Here is a 13,006-nt window from a genome sequence, read left to right as displayed (position 1 = left end):
ATATACCTTTTTGTGCATGTAATAAGTTTGTAAAGCGAAAAAGCCCAGTCAAAGGGAGTTCCCATCTACCACAGAAAACTCTGCTCTGAACTGCCTGTAAACAGCTCATTTGTCGTCCAGCCTTTACTTCCGCTTTGCTGTGACGTCACAGCGAAATGTATGTCATAACGCTCGCCGAGCGGCTACTCCGACACGCCCTCAGAAACAGCGAGCTGCAGCACACAGCTCTCCTCTCCCTTCCAAACACTAGCTACCCTCCAGGCAGTCAGTGACATAAAGTTGTTCCTGTGATGTAGAGACAGAGCTCAGTTAAAACTTTATGGATACAGATTAATAACTCACCGCTCTGAAACTCTCGCTCCAGTCCATGTTGCCAAGCTGGTCGGCAACACGTACGGCTGAACCCGAGCTGTTTACCGGCTTCTCGCTGACCCGCCCTTCTCTGCTTCTGATTGGCTAGTAGTCCTTAACTAGGAACTGAGCATGTGCAACTCCTAACAGAAGCATTCAACACGCTGGGTGAGAAGAGGAGCTGCAGCAATGTGCAGTCTGACAAAAATGTGGATGCTGATGATGCTGTGTGTGTTTTCGGAAAATGAAACCATATAAATCTGTTCTGGTAAAACCCCTTAAAAAGGATTTTGAACCTGAAATTGAGAATAACATGACCTCTTTAATAGAGTCCCTCCAAGATTTTTCACTTTTGCTTTTTCATAAAGTTCAGCCAATCCCAGTCAAATCCATATTTCCATAAGGTAAAGAACGCTTGTAAATCCCCATTCTACCAGGCTATAACTAATGTAAACTTTTATATGGTAAGCACCAGTTTACATGAACATAACACCACGCTTTAAGTCCAGCTGAGTCAGGCAAAGTCCAGCTTAGTGGTTTCAGACCCAAGGCAGCCCTGTGTTAAAGCAATGGAAGGGGCTGTGTTAGTGGGGTTTGCTTCAGGTACGACATAAAAATATGATCCACAAAGTCCAGTTTGAGTAACAGATGCGTGAGTGTTCATAATCCCAGGGATAGGATTTTACAGCTTTGGAAAGTTATCATTGTGGCAACTGTTTGATCTTTCACCATGATGATAGCAAGGTAACAATCGAAATACTCAATTTATCCAGCATGAATGTGTACTTTCATTGGCCTCTACAATGCCTTGGCAGATGACCTCCTGTCCTCTGCACCGGCACTGTGCCATGTCGCCAGACTGCCTTCATTCAAAGGAAGTCTGTAGGAACAAGGCCTCAGACTGATGAAAGTTGAGCCAAGTCTGACAGTGTGGAGCTGAGCCTCACAAGCATAAACTGAGGTGTCCTAAATGAGCACGTTGTAGATTACAGTCACTCGTACGTCTTAGTCTGACACATTACAGCTGACGAGAGTTGAGCATAGTATGACTGACAGGCCTGAGTCTGAGATATCTTAAAAGGGCTACAGTACAAGGGATAAGCTTCTAATTTAGGTAATAACATGAATTTTCCTCTGCCGCTACCCTTAGGACAAACTTTATACTTTTTGCCAGTCTAGTGTCACAAAATAGTCTCCTCCATCCTAAACCTTTGTTTTCCTGTGTATGTGGGGTTGCTGACATGGCTGTCAGTCTCTGAGTTGATGCATTCGAGGCCAACTCATTTGAGTCAACGTTCATGTCAAAAATATCGAATAATATGGCTTTGACATCTGTGAAACATTTCAGAATTAAAAGTTGAGCCCTCCCCACACACACCTGAGTCGTTAATAAATCTGCTCCTCTGCCATTCTCTACAGTCACATAAACATCCACCGCTGCAGCATTCTTGTTCTCACTGCTTTTATCACACCATTTTAATCACTCTGCTGTTTTATCACCGCGCAAATAGACTGAGCCTGAGTCTAACGAGGAGAACACAACGACCCAGTGAATGCAGCAGTGAACGCTAACAGGCCTCTCAGAGAGACCTTTAAATCTGAGGAAAAATACATGACTTCATCCATAAAATCATCCCTCACTCCTCTCAGCCGCAGCCATTAGTGGTAATTCAGCTCTCAGCTTCCCATCACAGCACACACTAACTGCACCTCCTGCCCCAGAGCTTGCGACTAAAACAAACATTCCGGGTTTACTGAAAAAAAAAGGAAAAAAAAAGCTCTGAAAGTGGTGTGGCTGTCAGTCGGAGTATTTTGCATGATGTATGAGGCTGGGATGAGCGTGCACCTTGCTGTGACTCTAAATAATTAAGGGGAAAAAATGAAAGCTTCAAACGTTGTCTTTGCAGTGGTAGCGTGACTCACCGGTTAATCAATGCTAACAGGGAGTGTCAGGGGACCAAACAGATCAATTCCCCAGACGGAGGGAGGGGAGCCAGCTTCAAGCGTGACACAGACAGACAGACTGACAGCCAGCAGAGGGATGGCGGGATGGAAACACACGGCTTCAGAACAGGATGATGCAGAGAGGGCAGATTTAGGAGACAACACACATGGATTATGAAAAATGCTACATCTGCTCGCAAAACAAAAGCTGCATAATGTAATAAAATATAAAGGAGAAACAACACAAGCTTGGAGGCAAAGCTTGAATCTGCTGCACTAGTTTTTATTTATTGCTGTATTATTTACACATTTTTCCATTTTGGACAGACTCACCTGTAACAAACTCAAACAGCAGGAAATGGTGCATTTGTTGGGGACTATTTTCACTGGTGGATTAATACACATTTTGTACTCTAGTAAGCATTTCTGACAGTTGGATTATGCATGTGGGACTGACCCAGCTCAAATTTAAATCCACATTCCCACTCCCACAGTTAGCCATGTCTTGATGTAGGCACGCCACTAACCAACTGTAGCCAACGCCCCTCTTCTCATGGACAGGTCCAAAGACTGCTGGAGAAGAGCTAGACAGAAGTGCACATTTACTTACTGTGCTGTATTAGCATCAGAGCAGCATCTGTTCAGCATTCTTTCATTATATGTACCTGAAAACCAGCAGCAGCAGGGATGTCTCTTAAACACCAGACAGATAATTAATGATTTAGTTTATAGAGCTTGTATTGAAATATACTTTTATAGAGCGCTTCACAATACAAGTTAAAATGAAAAGATTATAAATATGAAATAAATTGGTGCCAAAATTAAATAAAAATAATATGTATCACACAAAGGCGATTAATTAAAAGTCACTGTGTACAGTAAATGTGTGTTAGATCACAGCTATAATAAGTAGACTGCAACAGTTATAATTATTAGATTATGTGCCTCGCTTATGTTTTGTTTCTGCGTTACTAGCATTAGGTCTGGTTTTTATTGTGTGTACCGTGTGTGCATGGATTTTGTTTGTTTTTTTCATTTCCTTTTCATAATTTTTCAGAAATGCATTAATTGGAGTACTAAACTGATTAAATTATCCTTATAGTGCCTAATCCTCATGTGAATTACAGCAGTTTAATACCCATTATGATTTATACTACATTGCATCACATGAATTTAACATATTAAAAACTTTTTCATAGATAAAAAAACAAACAAAGGTAAACTGATCCTATGTAGGTGTTTCCTCTCCTCCCATGTTCCCTGTGACCTTTATGATGCACTCCAAAACAAACAAAGTTTTATTTTTCTCCCCACCAATTCTGTCTCTAACATTTTTCATTTATCTCCACACGCTAGCCCACGTCGTCACCGTGCGTTCCCCCTCCGACAGCCGTCCTCCGGGCCGTGAGAAACATCTTCTGAGCGGATAACCGGAGGGCCGCTGAGCTCGCCTCCTAATTCCTCCGACAGCAGCGTCGCTGTGATACCTCTTAGAGGCGAATCCCCGTCTCTGTTCTCAAACCCGACAATCTCCTTGGCACCCCGCGTCTGACTCGAATACCATCTGAGAGTTTAAAGGCCGGAGAGAAAGAGAAGCGAGCGAATCAGAGGCGTGTGGTATTTGTTTGACAGGTACATGTCTCTATAGGCCAGTGCCTTTCCAATTTAAGAGGCCCTTAAGCTGGGAGCAGCAGCTTAACATTATTCTCTGTGAAGAAAAAAAAAAGCTGCTGCTCTTTTTTCCCCCTCTCTCCTCTCTGGTTTAAGAACAGGCCCTGCCGACCCTTCAAGGACGCTTTGCTGCAAGTGTTTCATCATTTGGTTGAATTTTAATTATTTTCCAGGCTTGTTAAGTCCCGCAGCGGCAGCGTTGAGCATTCGCTGTGAAGGAAAAGGAACTGAAGTGACAAAAGGTATGAAGAGAAGACCAGGGGGATAACGCAGGATGACAAAATATTTCATTAGCCTCTGAAATGTTTGCTCACTCAGACATCCATCCAGAGCTCATCAACCTTCGACTGGCAGCAGTGTGTGAGGTGTGACCCGGGCCATGGACCTCATGTCTGCTCAGGACAGATCTTCAGATAATAAGGGAATCCCTTGCTGTTCATAAAGGATCACACTGCTGTTTTGCACTTAATTTACAGAACTGCTGACATTTATGTTTTTAATGACTGACTTCCTGTCTTCCCCCGCAACCATTGGTTAACTTCAGTCAACTAGCAAAGACCCGACATTTTGAGAAATTATCCATCACAGTAAACTTTCAGTCCACTTTGTTATTATTATTATCATAGTGACATTATCAGGGTTTTTTTGAGATATCTGAGACTTGGTCCATCTGTCCATTGTCGAAAAGCAACATTTAAAAATGGTTATAAAAGAACAATAGTAATTTTGTTTCTGCATCTTCATAAAAAGAGAAATTAAATAAATGTATTTCTATTTTCATTGCTGCTATACAACACAATAGTCTTAAAAAAAATCAAATTTTAACAAATTTCCCATTTCCTAATAAAAATGGAAAAAGACCAACGTCCAGGCTACATTGCCTGCGTCAGCAGCACGACTAAGGCGGCACATATTTAGAGATTTGGCATCTCGCATATTTATTATGTGTGTGGTTCTCAGCAAAAGAAATATACATTGAGCAACATTACACCTATCTCTACAGTTTCAATTTCTATCTGTAGAATATCTTACAGACCTGAGCGAAATATGCAAAAATGTTTGAACTCAACTCCTCCTGTTTCAGATAAAAAGCCCTCTAGCATTTCTGTGGATATAATCCCTTCATTTGTTATTGAGGCTTTTATTTTATTGTATTTATTAATGGCAAACTCAGTGTAGAAGCCGGCTGCAGCAGCGCCGTCTGTGTGAATAAAAAGTAGTAAAAGTAAAGTCTGTGCAGGTTGTTGTGTTCAGTCTTGTTGACGTCACTTGGACCTGAAGACATTCTCTCACTCTGCATTTGCTCTTGAGTCTGTTGCTCTTCCTCCTCCCTGGGTGGCGCTCTCCTAACCTCAGTTAATTACCACTCTTTAACTGTCATTGTCCATTTAGCCCCTCTTCATTACCAAATCCACCGCTTCCACCAACTTAGCCGCTAAGAAATTAAAACCCCTCCACCACCAGAGACAGAGGGTTCTTCCCTAGAGGACTTTCAGCTTAACTCTTTAAAGCCTCCAGAGTTTAATCCTCTGCGAGCTCTGATAGCTCCCCCTGGTTGAGCCAATTGAGTGCTTTGTACGGCACCGGCCAGCCTCTCCCATCAGGTGACATCAGCATCAGAGAGGCCTGCGGCAGGCCGGCCCGCCACCAAGCCTGAGACGCCGATTTCAGCCGCTTATTCAGCCTCATTAACAGTCAGGTCACACCACAGCCTAGCTGGACTCCGGCCATTAGCCTGGCCGCGATTAATGGCTCCTTAGCTGAGGCAATTGGACATTACTGGACACGAGAGGAGGTGTTATGACTGCGGTGTATGAGTCTGTTATGAGGCACTATGAGATACACTTTACAATTATTTGTTCTGTGAGAAACAAGCTGCAGGGAGGAGAAATCTATCCGTCTTCTCCGATGAAGAGTAATGCCAAATCAGCATTCTCCACACAGAACCTTATTTCATTTCTTCTTTTTTTCATTTAAGGCCCAACATATCTATCTATCCATGCTGAGTAGACATCTCAAAATCTCCAAACCAATTTGGCATTATCTCCATCACGGGCGACCCCTTAAATTTGCATCAGTGGAGTGGGTTTGGCAAGCAATTACCCCGATGCAGGACATTGGTAATTTGACGAGAATCTGCTCTGACAAGTCTGGACGCAGCGGAGGAGGCGTCCCCAGGGGGAGGGGGGGGCGGGCAGAGGGCCTGCAGAGAGCCAGTCTGCAGTTCTACAGGAGAAAGCATGAGGATTAATGAGGCAGTGAGATAACAGAGAACGCCAAGAAGGCCTTAGAAAATCTCCGCGAGTCATAGATACATGCAAACATACAGCAGATATGTCAAAACAAACGGTGAGACGCCAGCTGAGCTCACTGAGGTTTACAAGGTCAGCTACTCACCTGTGTTTCAACTCATGTTCTACATTAGCGTCCTGCTCTCTATCGCAAGTCCACTTATATACAGAGAGGCTTTTTATAGCAGCAACACACACGTACAAACCTTTACATTCAGGATCATTAAGTAGTAAAATGATAATGAATACGTGTGTGTTTTTTCCTGTTCTGCTTCTCATGAGACTTTGACAAAGGTTGTTTCAAAGTCAGACACCTTTTTTATGGTTACAGTTGGTTACTTTCAAAGCATCATATTCACAAGGACACTCTTTTAATCCTCCCCATCCTTCACTACATTTAGTTAAATCAGGAGAACTTCACGAGTCATATTTTGATTTTGCATCATTATTAAAATTTCATACAATTTTTACTCATACCCAAAGTTGATCTGTTGATGCCAAATATTTGCTGTGTTTTTTAATTGGAACCCACTCCATCCAACATCATGACAAACACCATGATATAGAGCACACAACCACACCACAAGTCATGCAACCAACAGAAAAACTCAGTTAGTTGCTGCTGCAAAGCTAACATGCAGAGAGGACTAGACGGCCCGCAGCCAGCACCCCAGCTCCAGACAGCCAGCCATTCTCACAACTGTCCTGCTGCTATAGCTAACATTTCAACAACAGCACGTCTGGGTGAACTAGAAAGTAAGTTGAAGCTCTGTGGGCAAGTCCTTTAAAAGGTTCAATGTGTAATATTTAGCATCTGTTGACAGAAATGCACTATAATTTCTATGACTATGTTTTGTAGTGATGTATAAACGACCTTTCATAATGAACCATTATGTTTTTATTACCTTAGAATGAGCCATTTCACAGTGAGCAGTGCATTCATGCGGTGTAGGAATAATCAGAATAAATTTTTCTCCTCAAATCTTTATTGAAAAAAGAGAATAAAGTATACATGGGACATAAAGTATACGTAACTTGTAATAGGGTTATAACGGTTAGTTTGCTGTCCATATAGAGTGAACTAGATGACTGTGTGTTCTTTATATGCTCTGATAATGTTAATCAAACACATCTTGTTGATTCCACATTCTTACTTAAGAGCACACGAACCCACGCTGAAGTCAGAAAAACGACTTCACAATCAGAGGAGCACATGAATGCACCGTGAGCTGCTGGTTGCAATTCGCAACCCTCACCACTAGATGCCACTAAAACTTACAGACTGAAATACTGGTTTGAATAGTGTTGTGTGTTTGTTTCCCATTTACAGAGATTGGAGTGAGACAAACACAGGATTTATTTTTAGCACAAACAGAACGGACAGCAAGCAGACCGGGAGGAGATATTCACTGAAACTGACCAAAAAAACAAATGAAAAAACACGTGTATTGGATTAGAATAACAACCTACAAGTCAAATCTCACAATTTACCTGCGACACTCCCAACTTAATATCTAGGTCTCTTCATCTGTGATGTGAAAACTTGCACACCGTGACAGAAATGTAGAGTTTCCACATTTGTCCTCCTTTTCAATCACCCTTCTGTATTTCCACTGCAGTTCTGCAGTTCAGTAATTCTGAGTCAAGACTTGTGATATGAAACAGATAACATCTGCACATTGCAGGAGCCGGAACATTTACTGCAGAGATGACCCCAAATAATTTAAATATGAACACTTTTTAAAAAGGTGCAACATTGTGGAAATGGTCCACACTGAGGTCTATTGATTTTTTATCTGGGACATTGTTTTCGGAAACATGTTCTGCTCTTATTTCAAATGCCATCTTTTTACTGCTTCAGTATAATGCAATATTCCATTCACCTCCAAGCGGCTGATATTTAAAAACCTCAGCACATAAAGATGAAACTGTCTGCATGAACGGATACCACTATGGGTGAGTGTTAAAATAGATGTTGTGTGATTTGGATGAACTGACCCTTTAAATGTAAATGTAATCATGATGGAAGTGTCCTTTTAAAGGCATCAGAGCAGCTTTACCTTCATCAGAGGTGACGTCCATCAAAGCTGAATGGCTTTCTGTGAGTAGCTGCTGAGCGGTTTATGGCTGAGCTTAAGACCTGTTCACCAGCAGGAGGACAAGCCGAGGAACAACAGCACGGTCCAGACGGAGAGAGGAAGAGCAGGTAAACTGTATTTAGAATGGACAATACTAAAAATAAAAACACTACAATACTAAAAATTTAAGATTGGATGAATTACATACCCTAATGATAATGGCTGAAAATGTGTTTCTTACATTTTATGAATTTTCATTCTTCAGATCATGATGTGCATTTTCTAAAACTCTTCAGACAAAAGTCATATCACTGGGCTGTAACAGGGTTAAGTTTGAAATAAATTGACACTTCCGAGTCGACAACATACATAACTTATACAGATTGTGAATGTAAAATCTTAAAGAAATAGTTTCTTACAACTGAGATCTTTTTTTTTTTTATTCCTACCAGTAATAACATTGTTCTTATGAAGTTAATAGCTGAGAGCTCTGAAAAACGGTGACAACACTGAAAAGAAGTCTGACGGGTCACTAAACAAGAGCACCATTAACCTTTTGATGACAAAGCTTCAAGTCCAAAAAATCTGAAGTGTATGCGCACAATAACAGATCTGCATAACCAGTTTCCCGAAACAATCACTACCTCAACCAACATAGTCCCTTGGACCCAGTGCCAGTTTTGGTCACCTGGTAACTGCAGCTGTCAGATAAATGCAGAGGAGGAAAAAGCACGTTTCCTCTGAAATGTATTACAGGAAAAAGTAATAAGTCTATCCTAATGGGAATACTCAAGTAATGTGTCAGAACCTGTTGACAGTATACCGAAGAGCAGGATTGGAGGGGGTGTTTTAAAACAGCTGCTGACAGAGAATCCAAAGGCGAGCTCTCTTTAAGGTCTTGAGGTGACAGTAAGGACCACATGGAGATTTTCATTCTGAGAAATTTCCAAGGTGGCAGAAACATTAATGAAATCACTTCGCTCAATACACAGCTCAAATCAAGACCAGAGTCCAAAAATGGCAGAGCTTGTTTTGTTTTTGAGGGCTTCTTGTTTCCAACAAACCTCCTGAAGCAGCAGCTTATCCTCCACTCGGCGTCTGGTTAACTCCAGAGTTCAGATGCTCAGACAGGCAGAGAGTGGGATTCCAGCTGATAGCAGGTGCTGCTGTCCTCTCCTCTCCGTTAAGTGCCTCCTCCTCTGCTCTTCCATTTTCATATTTCCACGCATGGCTGCCTTGACATTTAGTACAGAGAAATTGACTGTTTTCAGGGACTCTCTGGGGAGCGCTGTATTACTTTGTCCTGTCAGAAAAAGATGTCATGAAAGGAAGGTGATGTCAGTTCCGCCGGGTTGTTTATTGAATTTACGGCGCCATTATTTCGCCACTCAGCATGATTGTATTCATATTATACCCCATCCCACCAAGGTTGCAGGCACCACTCGCTTGGTGACCTTGCGCTTGGGTCCCCTGGGGGGCCGGAGTTTAACCAGAAAGATAGGGACCCTTCAGCTTTCAGCTTTGATGGACAGTCAAATAAAGCTCAGAGCTCAATGACACACCAATCAGCCCATGTCAGAGCCGGAGGAGAGTTGCGGCAGTGGCTGCTGCAGCGTTGGCGTCCAGGTGAAAACAGCCGCTTTAGACTGAACAAAGCCTGACTGACATATGCCATCACACAGGGGCCCTTGCTGAGGTCACACGGCACGGAATTGCAGCATTGATCAGCGGCGAGGATGACACCCGGTGTGTGTTGTCGTTGTCTGACCACCAATCACAGGGAGCTCAATCCTGCAGAGAGATGGGGGTCTCTTCAGGGTGAGGTCATGGTTCCCGTTTGACAGTGCAGCCATGACATGTCAGTATGCTGGTTATGAGTCCGATCCTGGTTTTGATCATATTCAGAATTTGATGTTTACGTGGAACAATGAGTAACTGGGTAATATTTTCTAGGTTTTTGTCCCTGAACTCCTCGCCAGTTTCTGTCAAGAGTTCAGACTTTGTTCTTAATTCAATCTTTGTTCAATAATTTAGTGTCTATATCGTCCAGTCTTCTTTGTTTTTAAGCTGTACTGCTCTATAGTGCTCTTGTAAAATGTGATTAAATTGAATTTCTCTTGTTAAGAAGTATTTTCCTCATTAGAGAAACACTGGAAGTTCTACATCAGTGATTTAAGTTTCTTTGTTCATTCTTAAAGGTAACATAATAATCTTAAAATCAACCATCACCTTTGAAGACACCTTTTAAAAAAAAGACTAGAAGTTACCAAGTGAAACTTCACGACTCAGCCTCTGCATGGGAGTTTTAAGTGTGAAACCTGCACACACACACTGCGTGCCGCTCTCAAGTAATATTAAGTCTTTTACTTTACCTTCTAATGAAGAGAGTGTCAACATTAAGAATGTCATTACATGCTAAACAGAAACTTACAAACATGACGCCACGTGGCATTGATGAGACAGTGGATCAGCACATACGAGCTCTATTAAAAGGAATGTTGTAACTAATCCTGTTGGAGGACAAGACATTTAGTGTTACGTCTTGTCTCTGTTCTTTATAGGCATCGAGGTGATTAAGCCCAGTCAAGGAGGTCAGACTTCTCTTCTCACAACTTTATTTCCATGAATATATGACTTTTTATAGCAGTGCATAGCGGCAATAGGTGGCCAGATTACTTTGATAGCGGCTGGTGCTCAAACAGATCTCAGCCATGACAGCAAAGGTTACTCACACAATCACTTCCTCTTAAGTGATTGTGCCTACAAAATAAAAGAGTGAGAACATTTTTGCAGCAGTACTTTGTCATGTTTAATTGAGAGGTTTGAAATTCAGAAGACTCTCTGGCTTGCTTGACACACCTGAAAAAGCTGTCAAAAAAACGTGAGATCTCGCATTTCCCTGAATGAGAAAAGCAGGAATTTCCTCTGCCTGGAGATCCTGGGGACACGAAAATAAGCGTCCATAAGTTGATGTGGACCACACTCCTGTACGAGCTTAATTGTGACATGTAATACGATCTATTCACAATCAATTTGTTGAAAAAGGAAGAACAAAAATTCTAGCAGCAAGGGATGATCGAACACCCAACCTTCTGAACAGGACTCCTGTGCACTACCAACTAAGCTAATCAGACACACAATAAATGTTGGGATATAAATAGTTAATTCACAATGTTCTGGCCCGCCATCTAATGACTAGAAAAAAATTTGGACGATGCCAGACTATTATTTGCCAACCCCAGGTTTAGTGTTGAGTTTGTTGTTCCCATATCATGCTACAAGAGGGCATTGATTTTGTTTCAGAGCTGATGGGAGGTTGAAATAATTTAAACCAATCACAAAGAACCTAACTGCACAGTAGTTACTGAAGGTTACTCAAAAGAGTGAATGATAAACTTCCAATAAAGCCGTTTTAGAATTTGTCAGTCAAATCAGCTTCGGTAAGTGAATGGGAGGCTGGAAGCAGATTTTAGCAGGACAGATGTGTAATGTTATTGTACCTTAACAGTTCATTCAAAGCACACATGTGCAGCTGTGTGCTCATGTACATGATTGTTTTTAAATTTCATTTAATTTAGATCTCGTTACGACCCAGCTCGTTAAGGAAGGGCAACAACAAGTGATTGGGATTGAAATGAGGTGGAATCTGACAACTGAAATATTCCGGTTAGTCAAGGGTTTAATTACTGTGCTCACACAAGAAAATACAGCAAAAAGAGGCTATACAGGTGCTGACAAATGCACAAAACGATACGATCTTGTCCAAAGACAGTTACTCAGCTCAAGACACACACTAAAGAAATAAAAGGAGGTCAGCAACTATAAGCTTGCAAAAGTACAAATTAAAGAAACGAGCAGTTATTCTGCAGCTTAGAATGCTCAAACAAAAGAGTGCCCGACGCTTGGTGCACTATATCACACTATGTGGTTTACAATGATTCAAACTACTGACTGAAGCCACTCAGACAGGCAACAGACAGACAATAGACACACTAAAATACTCTCTAAACTAACAGTGTATGCAACCAACAGCAAGGCGAACTGATCACTGGCTCACAGTCGCCCCGAACTGTGGGCACACAAGCTATTTATAGTCCAGCTACGTAGTCGGATCACAGCCACACCAATCACAGACGCCAGCGAACAGCAACCAGGAAGTAGGTGGTCTCAGCTCCAGAGGAGCCATTTCTTGACAGGGAATCACACAGCTGGGTTTGCATGACAGCCAGACTCACTCATAGGAACACGACAACTAATATACTCTAAGGCAGCCAGCGGCGGTCGTAACATTCTTAACAGAGCCGAGTGGAATTATGAATTTTCTTCGCTTAGACCGACTTGAGATCTGAACCAAGAGCCGAGTAAAATTTCTCCACTGACTGCTTTTACCAAGATTGTAATGCAAACAATCTGGATTCCAGCTGACAATCGTGAATAAGAGGAAATAACAAATGCAAACTAATGGAAGGCGAAAAGCCTCATTATTTGTAACCCATTATAGAAATTATGAATATTCTACAAAAACGTTAACATTGTGGGTGAATAGGTATACTGGGTAAATTAGCCTGTTTTTATTTTCTATTTGAAAAATATTTATTTAAATGTCGTTTTTATATTTCCCTATGTTGCTTTTATCTTTTATGTAAAGCACTTTGAATTGCCTTGTTGTTG

Source organism: Micropterus salmoides, unplaced genomic scaffold, assembly GCF_014851395.1.
Source record: "Micropterus salmoides isolate LMB-PRFRI ecotype aquatic unplaced genomic scaffold, ASM1485139v1 Ms_hic_scaffold_5, whole genome shotgun sequence".
NCBI classification, from domain to species: Eukaryota; Metazoa; Chordata; class Actinopteri; order Centrarchiformes; family Centrarchidae; genus Micropterus; species Micropterus salmoides.
Note: the sequence above shows the minus strand (reverse complement) of the source record.